At 45.7% G+C, this 20713-nt stretch overlaps 1 protein-coding gene across 1 annotated transcript in view; it reads left to right on the plus strand.

The window, feature by feature from the left end:
* Nucleotides 1-20713, plus strand: part of FBN3 (fibrillin 3) — a 123859-nt gene that overhangs the window by 35677 nt on the left and 67469 nt on the right. The window lies entirely within an intron of this gene.

Here is a 20713-nt window from a genome sequence, read left to right on the forward strand (position 1 = left end):
TGCTGAGATCCACTGAGTAATGAAGTTTTTCTCCTCATCAATGTAGATGTTCCTTCATTTTGGTTGGTTCTTCCTTTGTTCAAGTGGGGTGGCCAAGGACACCAACATTCGTGCTGCCAGTGGGAGAGCAGTCGTGACTGAATTTTATTGGGCATGGCAGTGATGTATTGACAATTAGACTTGATCTCAGAGGTTTTTTCCATACTTTATCAGTCTGAGATCCTAATAACATCCTCATGACCAAAGCCCTCCCTGGATCTCTGCTTATGAAATGTGCAGTATGTAAAGTGCCTGCTGTTCTGTCTCTGTGGGTACTCGTCATCCACATGTGGCCTCTTGTAGTAGCTGTTAAACATGAAAATATGCCTGTGCTCATCACAAAAATTGCAGTTTTCTCTTGGGCATTTCCTTGCTTCTTGTCTCGATCACCAAGGCGCGGCTTAGAAATGCCAAAAAGCCCCTGACCACAGCATCCTCATAAAGGAAGGTGACACTATCAGCCCCTTCCTAACCACTGAGGAGGGAAAGGGGGCCAGTACCGGGCCTGGTCTTGTTCAACATCTACATCAGTGACTTGAATGAAAGAATAGAGTGCGCCCTCAGCAAGTTAGCTGATGGTACAGAGCTGGGAGGTGTGGCTGACACTGCAGAAGGCCGTGCTGCCATTCAGTGAAAGCTGGGCAGGATGGAGAATGGCAGAGAGGAACCCGATGAGCTTCAGCAAGAGTAAGTGTAGGTAGGGTCTTGCTCCTGGGGACGAGTAACTACATGCATCAGTACATGTTAGGGGCTGCCCTACTGGAAGGGAGCTCTCTAGAGAAGGACCTGGGTGTCCTGGTGGCCAACAGGTGAAGCTGTGCAGGGAGAAAATTAGAAAAGCCAAAGCCCAGCTAGAACTGAACTTGGCCACTATGGTAAAGGATAACAATAAATATTTCTATAAATACATCAACAGCAAGAGGAGGACTAGGGAGAATCTCCATCCCTTCTTGGATGCCGAGGGCAACTTAGTGACCAAGGATCAGGATAAGGTTGAGGTACTTAATGCCTTCTTCAGCTCAGTCTTTAATAGTAAGACTCGTTACTCCCTGGGAACACAGCCCCCTGTGCTGGTAGATAGAGATGGGGAACAGAATAGGTCCTGCATAATCCAGTATGAGATGGTTTTGGACCTGCTCCAAAAGCTGGATGCTCACAAGTCCATGGGGCCGGATGGATTGCACCCTGGAGTGCTGAGGGAGTTGGCGGATGTGGCTGCCAAGCCACTCTCCATCATCCTTCGGCAGTCCTGGCTAAGCGGGGATGTCCTGGCAGACTGGAGACTGGCAAATGTGACACCCATCTTCAAAAAGGGCTGGAAAGATGATCATAGAATCATAGAATCGCTAAGCTTGGAAAAGACCCACAGGATCATCCCGTCCAACCATTCGCCCTTCACCAATGGTTCTTGCTAAGCCACGTCCCTCAACACAACATCCAAACGCTCTTTGAACACCACCAGACTCCACCACCTCTCTGGGCAGCCCATTGCAGTGCCTGACCACCCTTTCAGAGAAGTAGTATTTCCTAACGTCCATCCTGAATCTTCCCTGGCACAGCTGGAAGCCATTCCCTCTAGTCCTATCACTAGTCACATGAGAGAAGAGGCCGACCCCCAGCTCACTTCAACCTCCCTTCAGGTAGTTATAGAGAGCAATAGGATGATCCTGGTAGCTACAGACCTATCAGTCTCACCTCAGTGCCAGAGAAGGTTACGGAATGGATCACCTCAGGAGCCATCATGGACCAATTAGAGGTCAACCAGGAGATCAGGCCCAGTCACCATAGGTTTACAAATGGTAGATCCTGTTTGACAAACCTGATTTCATTCTATGACAAGGTGACCCGCTTAGTGGATCAGGGTAAGGCTGTTGATGTGGTCTACCTGGACTTCAGTAAAGCCTTTGACACTGTCCCCCACAACATCCTGGTGGAGAAGTTGGCTGCCCATGGTTTGGATGAATGTACTCTCTGCTGGGTGAAACACTGGCTGGATGGCTGGGCCCAAAGAGTTGTCAATGGAGTTAAATCCGGTTGGAGGCTGGTCATGAGCAGTGTCCTCCAGGGCTCAGTACTGGGACCACTTCTGTTTAACATCTTTATTAACGATCTTGATGAAGGGATTGAGTGCATCCTCACTAAGTTCGCAGATGACACCAAGCTGGGAGGGAGTGTTGATCTGCCGGAGGGGAGAAAGGAGCTACAGAGGGACCTGGAAAGACTGGCTCAATGGGCCAAGGTTAACTGTACGAGTTTCAATAGGGCCAAGTGTCAGGTCCTGCATTTTGGTCACAACCGCAGGCAACCCTACAGGCGTGGCTGGAAAGCTGCCTTATGGAAAGGGACCTTGGTGTGCTGATGGAGAGTCGGCTGAATATGAGCCAGCAGTGTACTCAGGTGGCCAAGAAAGCCAACGGCATCCTGGCTTGGATCAGGAATGAAGTGGTGAGCAGGACCAGGGAAGTCATCCTGCCCTGTGCTCGGCACTGGTGAGGCCTCACCTCGAGTACTGTGTTCAGTTTTGGGCACCTCAGTACGGAAAGGACACTGAGGTGCTGGAGCAGGTCCAAAGTAGGGCAACAAGGCTGGGGAAGGGCTTGGAGGATATTCCCTATGAGGAGAGACTGAAGGAACTGGGGCTGTTTGGTCTGGGGAAGAGAAGGCTGAGGGGAGACCTTATTGCTCTCTTCCAATACCTGAAAGATGATTGCAGTGAGAGCAGGGCTGGTCTCTTCTCACTGGTGACAGGATGAGGGGAAATGGCCTCAAGTTGCACCAGGGGAGGTTTAGGTTGGATATCAGGAAAAACTTCTTTACAGAAAGGGCTGTTAAGCACTGGAATGGGCTCCCCAGGGAGGTGGTTGAGTCACCATACCTGGATGTGTTTAAAAACATTCCTGGATGTGTTTGGATGTGGTACTCAGGGACATGATTTAGCAGAGGGTTGTTAGAGTTAGGGTGGTATGGTTAGGTTGGGGTTGGACTCAATGATCTTTGAGGCCTTTTCCAACCTGAGCAATTCTATGATTCTACGAGCCAGAAGTGTGCTCTGGTGGCCAAGAGGGCCAATGGGACCATGGGGTGCATTGCACAAAGTGTGGCCAGCAGGGCAAGGGAGGTGCTGCTCCCCTCTGCTCTGCCCTTGGGAGGGCACAGCTGGAGCACTGCATCCAGTGCCGGGCTCCTCACTTCAGAAAAGACAGGGAACTGCTGGAGAGAGCCCAGTGGAGGGCTGCAGAGATGGGGGAGGAGCCTGGAGCATCTCCTGGTGGGGAAACGCTGAGAGCTGTAGGGGTGCTCACCCTATTTTTACAGTTTCCTGTCAGTCTTAGCCTGGTGAAACCTGAGAGAGAGCTCCATGCACAGCCCTCCTCCAACAGCCCTGCGGGAGTCACTCCGGTGGAATGACCTCCATCACATCACTCCAGGAAGCCATAGAAACGTGTGGGGGGGTTGGAGCTGGCACTGCTGCTCTGTGCTCTCCAGCCTGAGAGGGAAGTGCTGAATCCCTGCCTGGTCAGCTGGTGAAGACATGGAGGTGCTGGGGGTGGCACAGGGCTTTCATAGAATCGTAGAATCATACAATGGCCTGGGTTGAAAGGGACCACGATGATCATCTCATTTCAATGCCCTGCTATGTGCAGGGTCACCAACCACCAGAGCAGGCTGCCCAGAGCCACATCCAGCCTGGCCTTGAATGCCTCCAGGGATGGGGCATCCACAGCCTCCTTGGGCAACCTGTTCAGTGCGTCACCACCCTCTGGGGGAAAAACTTCCTCCTAATATCTAACCTAAACCTCCCCTGCCTCAGTTTAAAACCATTCCCCCTTGTCCTATCACTATCCACCCTCGTAAACAGCCGTTCCCCCTCCTGTTTATATTCTCCTTTCAAATATTGGAAGGCCATAATGAGGAGCCAGGAGTCCGGCTCCCAGTGACAGGTGACTTTGCTGCCTTTCATCCAGCCAGCACGTGCTGAGCGGCTCTATTAGCTTTACATTTGGGCAGTGTGGCTGAGGCTGAGGTGTTGGCTCTGAGATATGAAATTTCACCCTTTCCTGTTGGCTTAGGTGGACATCTCACAACGTTGCTCTGATAATGATGTTTGGCAAAGGGCTGGAGTGGCACAGAGCAGAAATGAAACTGAAACACCAAGCTGATGTGCGGTCTCCCAGGATTAAAATCAAGGTGCCCCGGAGACATTCTGCTTTTCTAGCCTCTCACTTTCCCAATGCTGGGATAATTCTGTTTAACTCTCTGTTCAAGGATTGGTCTGTTCTTGCCTTTAATATTTTTTTTTCCAAGTTGCGGATTTTTGGCAACGTGATTTAGAGGGTGAGATAGGAATAACAGTTGGTTTCCGGTAGCCCAGGCGGCAGTCAGTCCTGTTTGAACAACAGCCAGCAGAAACATGCAAAACTCAACATAGCTGTGCAATGTTCCCTGGGTTGTAGAAGTATCTACCCAACTTCATGGTGCAGGTGCTACATAAAAGGCCTCTGCTGTAGTTTGAGCTTCACATTTGTTGGATGCCAAGCATGGAAAGCTCTTTAAAAGCCTCCACACATGTTTACTTAAGTAACGTTTCATTATTCCAGTCCTTTGTACTATACTGCAAGCTGTATTCTTTAATCCCTCCCTTTGCCTTTCTCAAGCACACACACATTGCATCAGTTACAGAAAGGTATTGTGACAAAAACCTTTTCCTTTTGAAGACTGTACCTTGCAGGCTCTTTTCCACCCAAAACCTGAACCTGAGCTCCAGAGCTGTCTGTAGAGCCACTTGCTTTTTCCTTAGCTCACAATGATCTAAAGTTGATACGGACACTGACTGTGTTTGAAAAGAAACCTACACATTTCTTAAAGACATTTCTGGACACAGCAATGCCAGGGTAGGCTTAAAAATCCAAAGGACTTCACTCTGTGCTTGGTAGGAGAGGGAATAGGAGAGGGGGTGGGTGAGGCAGGCAAAATGGGACTGAGTGCGGGCAAACTCTGGAGACATCTTGTAATGTGTAAAATTCTTTAAATAAAGAACGCATTTTTAGAAAGCCTGTAGAGATTTGGTTTGGTCCAGACTCGTACTAAGAGACAAAACAAGCTCTCCAGCTGTGTATACACAGGTCTTCCCTGCCAAGACAAACAGAGCACTCGCTTGGCTAGGGGATGTTAAAAGTTACACTTCTCAAAGAGGCTACTGGCTGGGAAGGCTGGGAATTTGCAGCCAGGTGAGGTGGCTGTGACTGACTTACCGGTAATCAGTAGTGTGGCAGTGAAGAACTTAACCCTTCCAAGGAGAAGCTGAATACCTGCTCCATTGCTGGGCACGTGAAGTCCTTAAGCACCAGACTTAGTGGAGACATGATCAACATTGAATTTCAGTTCAGTTTCACCTTTTAAGTCAGCCATGGTATGTGACATGCTTACAAGCATCCTTGGAAGTCTCCAGTAACAAGGAGACATGTTTGAAAGCAGCATGGATCATGCATAGCTCTCAGTTTAGCTCTGATTCTCATCTGCAAAGAAAGAAGAACCATTCATACAAAACAGAGCCTGGAACCTACCAACTTTCTATGTAGGAAGTCCAAGTTTCAGCCCAAGGCTCCATGTTGATGCTCTCCTAGCATGGCTCTATACATGGTTGAGTACTCTAGAAATACTTCAGATTCCTACCTATGTCTCCACAGGGAGAAAGCTTCCATTAATATTGGTTACTGTCTACTGAGACATTGTTCACCTTTCTCCTTTCCACTTGGGGTATCTACTGTGATGCTTCTCTAGGGAGAGCTGTTGGTAGTTACTGAAGGCAGCTCTCTGCCATTATTTATTGCCTATGTAACCCTAGTATCCTTAAATATACTACTTCCAGAGTACAAAATGGGAGATTGTCCTGGCTAAAGACTACAAAGAAAATAACAGGTAGTTAAAGCAGTCTTTAATTGCCTTCAGAAGTAGTAACATACTATTTACAGCAATTTCTCTAAGTTCTGAGCTGTGAACCAGCTCAGCATATGCTCCTGTCCATGTTCCCAGATAAACTGCCTCCGGGCTGGAACCACGGTGTTAAATAAACCATAAGGTGCCTCAGACTGAGGAGCCATGTTAAGAGATGGGTCTGTTAGGAAGGATGGACTCAGACTAGTGCATATTACTGTGACTGGCTTCTGGACCAAGAGCTGGTTTGTCTCCAGTCAGCATCAGCACACTGTGTTTGACTCTGTGCTTTGGCAGGTGGAAATGTCACCTCAACCTAAGAAAAAAGACCAAAACCACTCTCTTCAGATTGAAGTAAAAACCACTGAAAACCCCTCATTATAAAAATTCACTGATATCCACAGGATAAAGTGTAGCAGAACCAGCCCAGTTGATACCTAATGTAGCAGTGCCAGTTACTGCTGACTGCTTGACCTGGTGTGCTGTTGTGTTGGAAGGCCTGCTCTGTCTGCCCTCTGCCCATCACCATCCCGACCAAAGAGCTCTGCAGGAGAACCCCCTGCACTCAGCACAGGCATAGCCCAGAATCCCAAGGGATTCCCTTTATCCAGGAGAAATCTCTCAGTGCTTCATAGAAGCTGAAGCACCAGTCTTTCTCAGGGGCATTTCTTGTCAAGGACACCTGAATGAAATGGTGTAATTACTTCAGGAATAACCTTTGGTCAAACACATTTGATAGCCCAAGGGCTGTACCCTCACCAGCTGTGCACATACTGGCAGAAGTGACTGTTTGGCAGCAGCTCAGAGGGAATGCTCATCAGAAGAGAAACCTTTCTTTTAGAATGCTACAGTCTGTGAAAGCAGAGACCCGAATCCTTCTGCTCAGTCAAGGTGAAGGAACTGAAAGCTCATGCAAAATCAGTTCAAATTGGAAAAAAGAGGAAAACATTCTTAACGAGGAGGTTAGTTCCAGCTGGTTGTATTCCACAGGAACGAGTCCAGTCCCCCCTGTGCTACATCACTTCTCTTTAGACTCCTGTGGAGTTGATGCTTCCAACTGAGCACAACAGCTCATGAAACTGTATAGGTGGTGGAGTGATGGCAATGCTGGAGGGCAGGATTCACTGACCAAACACAGATGTTTCCTTTAGGTGATCAGTTCCGCCCCAGATGTTAGCACTACGGACTTCTCAGCATTTATCCAAGTGAATCCCATCTCTGGGAATCCCATCTTCATCTCCAGATGAAGAGGGAATATGCAGTAAGATTTCAGACAGAGTCCCTGGTTGTTTTACAGTGGCTTATCTGATGCTGGATTTAAACCTTTAAAGTCCAGAGCAGTAGAACTATAGCTGTCTGTAGAGTTTTGCCTGCTGCAAGGTACAGCATTGTCCCCTTATCTCAGATTATTGTTGTTACAGAAGGCAGTGCCATATAATGATACTGAACACACAGCTCCATTTGTCCAGCTAACATCTGTGCAAAGTGTTTGGATTGTCAGAAAGGCTCATTAGCATTGGACAAATGCAACTCAGTTGTCTCTAGCACCAACACTGGAATGGCCATTAGCTGTTCCATTGCACTGTGAGGGTCTAATTCCATAAAAGAGTTGGGGTGTCAGTTTAGACAGGGATGCATCAAATATATACCCATCTGTGTTGGTGAAAAGAATGCATGCAAAACACATAGGTCTATCAGATTACAGACCTTTTTTAGGCTTTTAGTTTGCTTTTATTTTGTGCTATAAACCATAAAATGAGATAATTTAATTTTTAAACTCTTAAGAAACTGAATTTCTCAACACTAAGCAGCAGCTTCTGCTGCTGTACACACGACAGGTTGCATGTTCAACAGCTTAGAGCTCCAGTAAGAGGGTGCTTTGTAATGGGAGCAAGCCAACTACCTTCACACTTCATTCAGGAAATGCTCCACTTCAGAAGTAAACACAGTAATAGCAAAGTACTCAAGGAATCTTAGCATCATTTCCTCCCTCTGCTTGACATGTTGTGTAACATGAACTCACATTAAATTGATGTAGGAGGGAAAGACCTAGTGTAGAAGAAAATAAGTCTGTGAGGAGAGAGCCTAGTTCTATTTAATGGTTTCCTTTGGAGTTTTCTTTGTAAAGAGAAGGAAACATTTTGATGTTATTTCTTTGATTTTACCTTCTGTCAAGAAGGAAAAGAAATTGTTGCAAAAAATGCCATTTATCTCAAGTGAAGGAGTGGAAGCTTCTCCTGTGCTAGAAGGATGAGGTTTAGTTTGTAGGGTTCTTCCCCATCCAAATGGTGAAGTCATCACTGTAGATGCCATTTGCTACCTCTTATGAAAGCATTCTCGAGCCTTGCATATCTGTTCCCAGGTCCCATGTCCCAGATAGAGTGTAGTACACAGGAAGCCTGCAGTTTGGGATGTGTCAGAGATGCCAGGCAAAGTGTGCATTGGTGCAGACAAGAATTTCTCTGCCCAGAATGCTCCATGTAGGGCTCTGTCTCAAGAGACTTTGTGTTTTGCTTCCCAAAGATGAGACTGTACATGTTGTGTATGGCTACTGTGTCCTTGGACAGTGTTTGTCTACTGGATGCTGGGCTGAAAAATGTAAAACACAATATTGCTCCTTTCCTGCTAGCTAACTTTCCTGCTAGTTAACTCTGTACCAAACTCTATGAAGACCCAGAAATTGATCATGTCCATGTGTAAGGATAATAGCAAACTTAGAACTGGCACACGCTATCTGAGTTCTGGCTCATGACAAGCCAGCACATGAAAACCAATCCCTACTCCTGCACACGATGTTGCAGTGCAAAAAAAAGAGTAAGGATTTGAGTCACAGCAAGCCCTAGACGTCAATATTCATGGAAAAGATAGCAGGTAGCTCCTGTTCTTTTACTCCTCATTGCAGGACTGCTCTCTTTTCAAAACCAAAACCAGCACTGGGTTGGGATGCAGTGAAAACACCTCTGAACAGCATCTTCTCACCATGTCTTAGAAGAATACACTGTCATTTACAAGGGACTGTTTCTTTTTGTTTTACAAACACAACAAGAAGTCAACCATTGAACTCAGAGATAAAAAGGAGAGCAGGACATGAGTGTTAAAAGATTGCCACATTTGAACAGATTGAACAAATTATAAAGGGTGTCTCTGATGTGTGTTGGCCTTGATCACATTCCATGGTGTAGTCATGGCCAGTCTCTGCAGCAGGTCTCGAGGTGAAGCCACAGCTACAATCATTGAATGAAGGGCCACACCATCTCCTAGTAAATAAGACATAGTGCTTAGGGAAAAGAGCACTCAGTACATTTTGCTATGGACAGTGGGCCTGTTTTCTTCTTGCATTTCCATTATTTTTCATATGTTGAGGCAAAACTTCTTATATTTAATGTGTACATAACATGAGGATCTCCATTAACAAGCAGTAAGAGAAATGCACGTCCCGAGATGAGCATGTTTTTTGTATGCTTCATCAAAGATCCTTTCTGTATAGGACAACAAATTATCCCATCCTTCTAGTTTTCTAAGCATATTATTTGTGACATTTAATGCCTACCGATCTAACTGCTACTCTTATCTGTTGTCCAGATTGAAGAGTTGCTGGTGGAGCGTGTGGATTTCCATAACTGCAGGTGTTTGATAGCAAGTAATACAAATACTGGTAGAGTCAGTCTTGTCTAAGGGAAAGAAGAATCCAAAATGATCTCATACATTCCCTCCAGCTGTAGCTTTTCTAGTGACAAGACACCCCATGCTGTATATAACCAGAATATTTGCTCCATCTTGTAACATACAGATGGCTGTTCATGGGTCAGTCAGCTCAGATGGCACTTTAATCCACACAGTTTATCAGATGGTGGAAATAGTGCAGAATACCCCACTGTTCTTGCATGTAAGGCCTCTCCAACCATGAGAAGAGTTATTGAGTGGATTATTCTCAGCTTTTCTGCTTCCTCATCAGAACATTTGCTTCTTTTTTTCTTCAACATTTCCAGTTTAATTTGGAGTCTTATGAGAAAAAGCAGCAGCTACACAGGGTGTGTCTGATCCCCTTAGCATCAGTGCGAAAGTCCTAACTGGAAGCAGCCTGCAATGAACATGTTTCCTTTGCTCACTCCTTTCTAACTTAGGTCATAATCCTTCCAAAATTCTGCTTTTAGTAGAATAGCCAGGAGCCAGTGTTCATATTGCATACCTTCAGCTGGAAACTGCCCCAGAGATCAGGCATGCCAGAGCATACATCATGCTAACAAAAGGGACTACAGAAACTCCATGGACATTTAGTGATCCCCATGATATCTTAGGAGGACCTTTAATTAGGTTTGTTCAGCTGAGACGATGCAGCACATTGAGGGGATAAGCAAGGACGTGAATCCAGCACTGTGGAGTTGGTGAAAGATTGATTAAGGACAGGGAGAGGCTTCTTTCCTGTTGTGCTGTTCTTGTGTCTGCATTGGTGTGGATTTTAGTGGGGCAAATGGAGCACTCTGCCTTGGTCCCGTGTTTGGAAGGTGTAGGAGGCATATCGTTCCATTTATGCTGTGGGACAGTCTTTGCTGTTGTTTTAGTGCCTTTGCCTTGCTGATATCCTTTCCTGGTTCAGAAAACCACTGAGCATGGATGGAGTAGGGCTCAGTAAGCTGCACTCATACAAGACACTGAATTGAAATTCACGTTGCCTGGCCCTCCATTGGAATCCCCTGAGCTTAAAGGCCATTCCAGGGTTTCATAAACTCTTATTCTTTTCTTGGGCTACAGTTCTCTGGGATAGGGGAAGAAAAAAACAAAAACGATGGGAAACAGTGGCTACTGTGGCTCATTTCTGTCATCAAAGCTGGTTTGAGTCACTGAGATGTGAGTCTACCTACACCTAACGAGTGGCTCTTCCACTTCATTCCAGATAAAGTTTGAAATTACTTCAAGCAAAAAATCAGATCGAAAAATGCTACTGGCAGTGGTTAAGATTTATTTATTTTCCCAAATAAGCTATTATTAAAAAGTTTCCATTGGGAAGACTGATAATCTGAATGGTGAGGCATAGAACAGTACTCGAAGCTGAGAGATGTGATTGTGTTCCTTCTACTCAGCTTGCCTCCAGAGGTAAAGCATGGACTCCAGTTTTGCCACATTAAACATTTCTCTACATTAAGCACCTAAAGTAAGTGCTCTATTAAGCAAATGCAGTCCAGACAGCAAAGACTGAGCTGACCTCTATTTACCTAACTTATAGTATGATTTATGCAGAACGATCTGGTAGAAACATCACCATGGGTGGAGTTTGACTCTGGACTCAAATGCAGCTTACTGTTTTCCCCTTGTAGACAGGGTCCTTTGATAAGCTTGCTATAGTCCTGACAAAGCACATTTCCCTCTAGTCCCTGCAGAAAGCCATGCCATGGTTGACTGATAGCACTGGTGGGATGTAGACACATCCCAGTTTGCTGCATGGCCATTAGGGCATTAGGGTACAGTCCTTAATGAGGTGATCACAGACTAATTTTCCCCCTATGGGGGGGCAGTGTAGCTATTTAATACTGCTATTTTCCACATGGTGTTTGGTAAGAGGCTCAGTTCAGCTGTGCACTGGAGGATGCTGGAACAACCCAGGCATTGCTGGCACCTCATTGCCGGCTGTAGGTTAGGCAGGAAGGCGACTGTCCTATCTTCTGACCTTTTGTCACTTTAGGATGCAGTGATCTGTAGCTTTGTCTGTTATTCTCACTGTGGGAATGGGCATCCAGGTATCCAACAGAGTATTCTGATGCTTTTGAACCTTCTGATCAATGCATCTGGGAGCAGAGCACCTCTGGAGCAGAAGGTGCAGAGCTTGTGAAGTGCCCTGGTTTGTCACACAGCTAAATCCACAGGGCAGCCTCTGATGAGTGGATCTAAACACATGGCACATTGGAACAAAGGTACCAGGCCGCCAGGGCTCCCTAGTGCAGGGTACATCGGGCAGCTAGCAGCCACTCAGGAGGACATGACACCAGGAATGGTCCTTGTGGGAAGAAAGTGGCAAGAAGGTAAATGCTTGGTTCCACATTTTACTCAGATCTGGACAGTTTCCTGCAAGGGCCATAAGCAGCCTCTGCTAGATGACTGAGTGCAATGCACCACAACGCATTGCAAGGTAAACATGTGAATTGCTGCAGTTCCAGTGCCCTGAGATCAGTGCAAGGGTGATTGGCATCAACACTGTCATCTGCAAACCTGTGAAGATGGAAGAGAAAATTCAAAGTGGCAGGAGAGGCATTGCTCGGCTCATGTGTAGTCAAGGCCCTTGGGCAGTTCTACAAATGGGTGCTTAGCTCACAGTGGCACAGAAGATCCAGACTTGTCCAGCCCGGCGGGGTCCACAAACCACAGTTGTGTCTGATAACTGCAGTGATGTATTGTCCCGCTCCTCAAGAGCTCAAGAAACTAGAAGGAAATAAATCCCTTCCTCTGTGTGGGGCAGGATGTGAATGCAGGGTGGACAGACTGAGCTGGGCTCAGGTTCTCTCATCACCATTTCACCCCCAGCACTACTAACCCTTGTCTCCTTTCCTAAGAGTAGATGTACTGAAAGTCCACTGTAGAAAAAATCTTTTTAATTCAAAATGAATGGATGAAGCAACTAGTTCCTCATGGGGAGCACCAGCTTTCCTTTCCTGTCTTCTGGCTTAGACCAGAAAAAAAAATATGTTTTGAGATTAAAAAAAAAAAAAAAAAAAAGGAAAACAAAAGAAAAGAAAAAAAGAAGAAAAGAAAAAAATTAAATTTTTTTCAGCTTCATTTTGAATAATGTCATCCCAAGAACCAATGGACTGGACTCCAACACAGGGACACAAGGACTGGTCAGGGTCAGTTCCACACACACTTCTATGATTTGTGCGGTTTGCAGAGCAGTCAATGGGCTTTGAACAGGGTAAGTCAGATGTGTTTACCTCAGAAGGTCCACAATCATTGAAGAAGTAACACCCAAAGCATTTGATTTTGTGTGCTGGAAATGAAGCAAATGACAAGTAACAGGTCTGGGTATGTCTGATCACCTTATTCTGCTATCTCTCAAGATAAATGACTTACACAGGACATCAGGAAACAGTGCCAGAGCTGTTATATCTTCAGTGTTTCATCAGGACAGAGAATGACTTTGTGGTCCTGGCCTTTGAGCTGCCTTCCATGTTTCCTACTGAGCTTTTTTCACTCTGTGAGCAGTCACTGGGGCAGGCAGTGTGTTTCTAGCCTAGGAGATACTATTGGTTGATCTCTTACTGAGCTGAGCTCTGAGCACTTGTTTTCTGCCATCACCAATCAGAAAGTTCAGGTTGCCCTTTTTGCATGTTTTCCATAATCTGCCTAGTAGATGGATCATCTCTCCACTGAATGCAGAGAAAAGCCAAAGCCTGATGCAATGTACTGCGATAAGATGTTAAGGAGAGTGCAATGTTTTCACCTTCATTGACTGGGTTTATTAAGAACATAATGATATTTGTGTCTGCTTGGTTGTTCCTGAGACTTCTTCCTCCTATTTAAAGATATTTCAGTTGTGGATAAGCCTCTTCCAATGGTCACCTTTCCCCCCCTTTAGCATAAGCCATGCACTACATTGCTGCTTTTCATATACAGAAACTTTGCTGAAGGAGCAGCAAACAGTTGGCTGCAGCTCATACAATGGTAATGCTGAGACAAGAACTGTTAAACCAGCCAGCCTATTACAAGTCCTCACTTCATTGTGTTCTTCTCAGTCCTTGTTACAAGCTCACTGTCCCAGCAGGAAGATAGAATCATAGAATCATAGATAGGTAAGTTTACAGCATGGAGTCCCAACCTACTTCACCCAGAGGGTGGTGACGCACTGAACAGGTTGCCCAAGGAGGCTGTGGATGCCCCATCCCTGGAGGCATTCAAGGCCAGGCTGGATGTGGCTCTGGGCAGCCTGCTCTGGTGGTTGGTGACCCTGCACATAGCAGGGCATTGAAATGAGATGATCATCGTGGTCCCTTTCAACCCAGGCCATTGTATGATCCTACGATTCTATGAAAGCCCTGTGCCACCTCCAGCACCTCCATGTCTTCACCAGCTGACCAGGCAGGGATTCAGTACTTCCCTCTCAGGCTGGAGAGCACAGAGCAGCAGTGCCAGCTCCAACCCCCCCACACGTTTCTATGGCTTTCTGGAGAGATCTGATGGAGGTCATTCCACCGGAGTGACTCCCGCAGGGCTGTTGGAGGAGGGCTGTGCATGGAGCTCTCTCTCAGGTTTCACCAGGCTAAGACTGACGGGAAACTGTAAAAATAGGATGGGAAAATGTTTAAAAGGTCTCTCCTTACTATTTCCTTTAAGGGTGTTTTTTCAGCGCATAGAATGTCTGGCCTTATAGACTGCCCTTGCCAGCTTTTTTTTTTTTCTTTTTTTGCACAAGTCCAAACAGTTAAACATCAGGAATGTGACTGTTTGCATGAGGTACGGAAATGATGAGGTGGGGAAAGCATTCCATGGGAAGGAGCCCTGCACAGAGACCCCCATGCAGCTCTCTCTGTGTTGCTCACTCCCCTCCCACCCGTGCGAGGCCCAGCAGAGATGCAGAGCTGCACTGTGTGCAGAGACCTATATCTGATGCTCTTCAATGTGCATTTGGTACAGCAGGAACAACTGCACGCTGTTGGGTAGCTTTGTGCCAACAGCTTCCAGCCTGCAGTTTGGCTGGTGGCTGTTGCATGCTGGTGCTCCCAGTCCGTGATCTCTCTGTGAGCTGGACACGAATGGGAAAGAAGTCACACAATGACAATTAAAAAATAGATGTCAGGCTTGCGGTCCCCTGTCCTTGCTCCATGTTATTGGCTGCTGGAGCTTTTAGAGGGCAGTGTGGAGCAATGCCAGGGGCTGAGCTTTGTTGCACTGACCTCACTGCGGTGGGGGCTGGAGCTCCCTCCCTGCGGATCACTCACAGGCAGCATTTGTCCTCACTGCTTGAAGGAGAAGCCTTCAGCGAAAGTATTGTTTGTTAGGAGAAGGAATTTGATTTTTCTCAAAGAAGATCCCTCCTTCCTTGCTGCTGTTTGCTTATTTTGTAAAGGAGTTCACTCAGCCTACAGCCCATCTCACAAGGATGCCAGCCAAATGGTGCTGAAGAAGGAACAGTCTGAAAGGCAGAGACACAGTGCTTCAATTGGCTCACATTCCTTCTGGAAGCTGCAGAGGGGTCAGGCATGCTTGGCTTTCTAGGATTATGATTCTAAATAGCAAAGAAAGCAGTATAATTATTCGTGCTCTTGAATCTTTACCAGAAATCTGAATTCCCGTGGTGAGCAGTGATGCACTCGGTGCTACAGCACGGGGCTGATGGGTGTTACAGGAGTGGGAGAGCTCTCCTTCATGGGAAAACTGCCACACAGAATTGTTCAATATCTGAAACTACCTTTTCTTTTCTTTTTTTTTTCCCCCCAAAGGGACAATAAGGACAAATTAAATGGCAGCACGGAGTTAATTTAGAATTTCAATTAAATGCAAAGCAGTAATTTAAATTCTGAAATTAATTTGTAAATATTTTGGGTCCAATTCAGCTGCTATAAAAAGCAATGTAAAGCTGCTTGTAGAGTTATAATTAACATCCGATAAAATGTCCTTACTTACTGCATTTGGTTTGAGATCTCCTTCAAAGAACTCAAACTGAGTTGCTCAGATTAATATTCCCCTACAAAATAGTGGCATTCCATTGAGCTCTGTGTCCCAGAGAGGCATTCCCTACAAAAGATTTCCACTGTCTTCATTTGGTGTTGGGGAAACAGCAATAAAAAAGGTGCCTTCCAACTATTCTACGTGAAAGTTTGATAGTCTCAGAGTGGTAATTTTAAATAGTCTGAAATTGATTATTCTTTTTAGTGTGACCAAGCTGTATTTCTGGCAAAAATTATCACCGTGGTTGGCAAAGAGTTGTGTGTATTTCTTTATTACCGCCTGTAGGAGGTGAGATATGTTCTGGGAAGGTGATTGAAGTATTGCAGGCAAAGCCAGGGCAGTACCCCTGAGGAGGGCAGCCCTGGTGCTGGAGTGTGCTGAGCCAGGGGCACTGGAGCCCACTTGCTCCACTGTAGTGTTAGACTGTCCCACACATTCCAGCAGTAGTCCATACAACGTGTTTGGGGAAGGAGATGTCAGCAGAAGCAGCAAGTTATTCCTCTGCTTGTATTGTAGGCACATAACGGGGAAGGTAAAAAATATCTGAAGGGACATTTGTGGGAAGCTGTTTGCAGGTGGAACAGGGTGGCTCAATGCAAGCACATATCCTACAGCATGAACTCCTCCTATGAACTCCCCAGGGGCTTGTAGTCATCAGGAGTGACCGCTCATTAGCCGTAGGTGTTCCTGGTGATCCCCATGACAGCCCCCAAACAGGGAAGTTTGGATGAGGTCAGTTCTTCCGAGCACATCTGAGCCCTGTGTTGGCTGAAGCATTAGGGAGATGGGAATCACTGCAGTTTCAAGCTGACTGTACCTGCAGCAGTCATAGAATCATAGAATGGCCTCGGTTGAAAAGGACCACAATGCTCATCCAGTTCCAACCCCCTGCTATGTGCAGGGTCGCCAACCAGCAGCCCAGGCTGCCCAGAGCCACATCCAGCCTGGCCTTGAATGCCTCCAGGGATGGGGCATCCACAGCCTCCTTGGGCAACCTGTTCAGTGCGTCACCACCCTCTGGGGGAAAAACTTCCTCCTAATATCTAACCTAAACCTCCCCTGTCCCACTTTAAAACCATTCCCCCTTGTCCTATCACTATCCACGCTCATGAACAGCCATTCCCCATACAGTCCATCGTTAAGATTTGCTGGTGCTTGAAGCCATACTGTCAGAGTGGGATGGGGAGGAGGAGAGCATTGAAAACAAAGAGCATAGTGAGGAATCCGACTTCCTGTGGTTTACACAAACGCTTTGATGCTGCAGCTCCGATTCCTTGGTGCGTTCTGCAGTTTGAGCACTCTCACTCCTTGTGGGCTGCTCGAGATGAGGATATGAATAGTAACCTAATCTGACTCATGGAGATAAGCACCCAAAGAGCAATGCATCGAGCACGGTCTGCTTTGAAGTTAATGGCGTGAGAAAGAAAAGTGAGAGCCAGGCACTGATGAAGCTGGTGATTGGTAGATGCTGGGAGGAACCCTGATGTCTGTCTTATAACGAGTATTTGCTGTTTGCTATTTTTTGGAGGAGATAAGCCAGGCAGTGAGCTAGCATGTTGTTTTTTACATCTAGAATTGATTGTTGAAGGACTGGATGTGCATGGCCCTGCTGTTTTGAAAGTCGCTCCCATAGAGTTGGAAAGACTCAGTCTCATGCTTTTTTTCCTAAATAAGGCCTGATCCCATATTTCCTGCAGTCCCTTTAGTTAGAGCTTTACCTACAGGTGGAAAAATTGGGATTCACCCATGTTCTACCAGCGGATGCTGTTGCTGTAAGGCTGGAAGATGTGATCTTATATGTAGACTGTAGCAGAGCTTTAGATGCCTCTTAAGCACATGTATTTCCTTAAAAACAAACTTGATTGGTGCCTCATTTAATGTTTAGTAATTGGACCCATTAAAATTAGCAACAGATGGCAGCTGGAATGCAGGCAGACCTTCTGTACTCGAGGCTGCAATTTCCTTAGCTGCATTCCCTCCAAGGAAGTGATCTACATATGCAATTCTATTTTTTTTGCCAATTATTTGTTTAAAACTGAGCGTTCCTCTTACCACTGCTCTTCCATCATCAGTCTGAAGGAATTCCTGCTGCAGTGCACCCAACCTGCAGCAACAGAATGGCGGGGCAGCTTCAGGTTGACCCCATGGCAGTGCTGCCATGCACTGTTCTCGGCTGGGATCTGACTTGCTAAGTCAATCAGAGCCCTTTGTAGATGCACACCACAATGACAGCAGACATTTCCATTTAAAGGTCAATTGTTATAGGTTATAGAAGAAAGGCAGTGAGTGAGAAATTGGCTCAAAATACGTTCATCATGTTTTCTAGAAATAAATTAGAACAAACTAAAGCGTTAAACTTGGCAGGCAACGTTAATGAGAACCATGTGTGCTGGTATTGTTAAAATTTGGGTCAAAGGCCAAACTATGACTAGTCAATAATTCACCGTTGCAAAGATAGTACATAGTTCTGTTCTCACGTCTAAACAAAGGTGTTTTTACACACACCTGTCACCTTTGTCCAAAGCAACTTCAAAACCACTGCCCTGTATCCTCTGATCCCTCCTGTTGTTTACATCTCAGCGACATCCATGTGCCAAAGTGCTTTGGACAATTTGATCAGCATTAATTTTTGAGTACAGACATGCTTTTGGCTGTTTGAAAAATAGAAATGAGAGAGAACCATAAGATGTGTTTAAGGAATTGCTGTGGTCATTGGTTCTTTCCCAGAGATAGAGGAGGATTTGTTGTGTTTCCCACGTAGTTTATACATACCTGGTGCCAGGTAGAACTGAAACACGGATGTTTCCCCCCCCCAAACTTCACTGAGTACGTGCAGAAGTAGTAGGGATCAGCACCCTCATTCTAAGGCTTGCAGTAATTCCCAGCATTTCTAGATGATCTTTTACAGCCCAGCCAATCTGATGTGGTTTCATTGCAGGTCTGGCAATGTGATTGTCCTGCAAACATGCCCAGTGGGGGAAAGTTTCCTGTCTCAAACCACCTACCTGATCTTTACACATGCATACTGGGATTTAGAAAGAAGGCAGCTGATCACAAAGGTCATAATCTGAAAACTTGCAGGCCAACAAATGGAGCACAGACAACAAGCTTTGCTCTGCTCACTACTGATGCTATTCTAAGCCATTTCCAGAAGCAGTCAATAGATTTGTGTACCACTGATGCTTATGGCTCTTAGAACCACTTTCCATCCAACTTTTTTTGCTTCCCATCTCAAATCCAAATGTTTCACTGCAAAGACATCTGTGGGCTAATCTGGTCATTGACGCCAGGATTTGAATTTCGAGTCAGTTAGTCAAACATCAAAATTCCTTAAGCAATTCCTCAGGCAGAGATTTGTAGCCTGTTATCTGATATAGAAGAGCGTATTTAACCAACATCTAACTTCCTTGATGGCTAATGTGGAATTTTCTGGTCTGACAGTAATATGGTTAAATGTCCTTTTTCCAGCCACAGATCAAACATTTACATGCATTCATTTATTCCCAGTAGAAGGAAGGAAGTTTAAGATGTTTGAGAACTTTGTTTCCTGATGAATGCCTGCTGTGCTAATAGCCCCAACCAAGGGTCATGAGAGCCCAGAGAGTGGCAAACCCACTGCCCATGGTGCGAACAAGCCCCTTCAAAGTCCTTTTGTTTTTAAGGGCTGGGAGTAACATTGCTGGGGATGGGAAACGACCTGATTGCTTTTGCAGCATCTGGTTTTAAAGATCTAGTTAAAATTGCCAAGGGACCTTTAAGAGTTAAACAGAAGAAATGAGTCACTATGCCATGTGTTACGGAAGGAGGCTGCCTTTACAGACACTGTCAGAGAGCACAGAAATCCTCTTATGAGCACCATTTACATCAGACATCATGGAGAAAGTTTGGGTAATTCTCTCTCAGAAGGCTTTGTGGATGAATCTAGGGCTGGTACTCTGCAAGCCAGGCAGCAGCAAGCTGACAGCAGGACATCTCCATCTCCAAATCGTTGCCCAACAAAAATTTGAGAGGAAATTCTTAGCAGAACTGTGTTGTGTCTGTGTTGTCGAGACAACTTTGTCTCTCAATTCTATTTCACCGTTGACCCAAGGCAGACAGTAGTAGGTGAATTCATCTTGGTGCTACAGGAAGGCAAAGCCTAAATCGCTTATTGCTTTAATGGAACAGCCAGCTGAACTGATGGTCTGAGCTTATCACAGTGCTGTCATTCATTCTCAGCAGGCAGCTGTGAATCCTGCTTCTAAAGCATGTGACCAGGAACCCCATTTGCCTTTCACTGCAGGGTGCATGGGAGCTAAGACAAGTCCAACTTTTGTGTAATGTAAGTTAGTTGGTGGATCTCCCTCTGTCCTGAGATAGGTATCGAAGATGGTGGAGGGAATGGTGACTTAAAGTCTATTGTTCTAAATTAGGAGCACCTTCACTTATGTACTTAAATATACTTAATCTTTAGGTGCCTGAAACTGAGTGAGAGGATTATGAGCACGGTACCTTCATCTCCCTCCTTTGGTGATGTGTGATTGTGTTGATTGACTGCCTGAGGGCTCATTTATATTTCAGCACAGTGCAGGGTCCCAGTAAGGAAACCAATATCTTGAAACAAGATTGTTCTTATAAATTTTTTTGACCTGGAGGTATGAGATTTACATTTATTGAGTATGGCAATGGGACACTGGAGATGAAAGGATGTCCTTGAGGACTGAAATGATATTTCAGTCAAGTTATCAATGATAACTTTGCCTGTACGTATATTTATGTTACTTGGATTGCCAGACCCTAAGGTTGTCCAAGAAATGCCATCTCCATAAGCCTCTTTGTCCCTAGAGGCCTTAAAGTCCATTCAATTCCAGTCCCCTTGCCAGGGGCAGGGACACCTTCCACAACACCAGGTTGCTCAAAGCATTCTGGCCCTCAACACTTCCATGGATCTGACATCCACAATTTCTCTGGGCAACTCTTTCCAGTGCCTGACCAGCTTCATAGTTAAGAGTTTCTTCCAAATATCTAATCTCAATCTACTCCTTTTTAGTTTAAAGCCATTACCATTACCTTCTCTCCTATTAATCTAACTTATACAAAGGTTGAT

Source organism: Gallus gallus, chromosome 28 (genome assembly GCF_016699485.2).
Source record: "Gallus gallus isolate bGalGal1 chromosome 28, bGalGal1.mat.broiler.GRCg7b, whole genome shotgun sequence".
Lineage (NCBI taxonomy): Eukaryota > Metazoa > Chordata > Aves > Galliformes > Phasianidae > Gallus > Gallus gallus.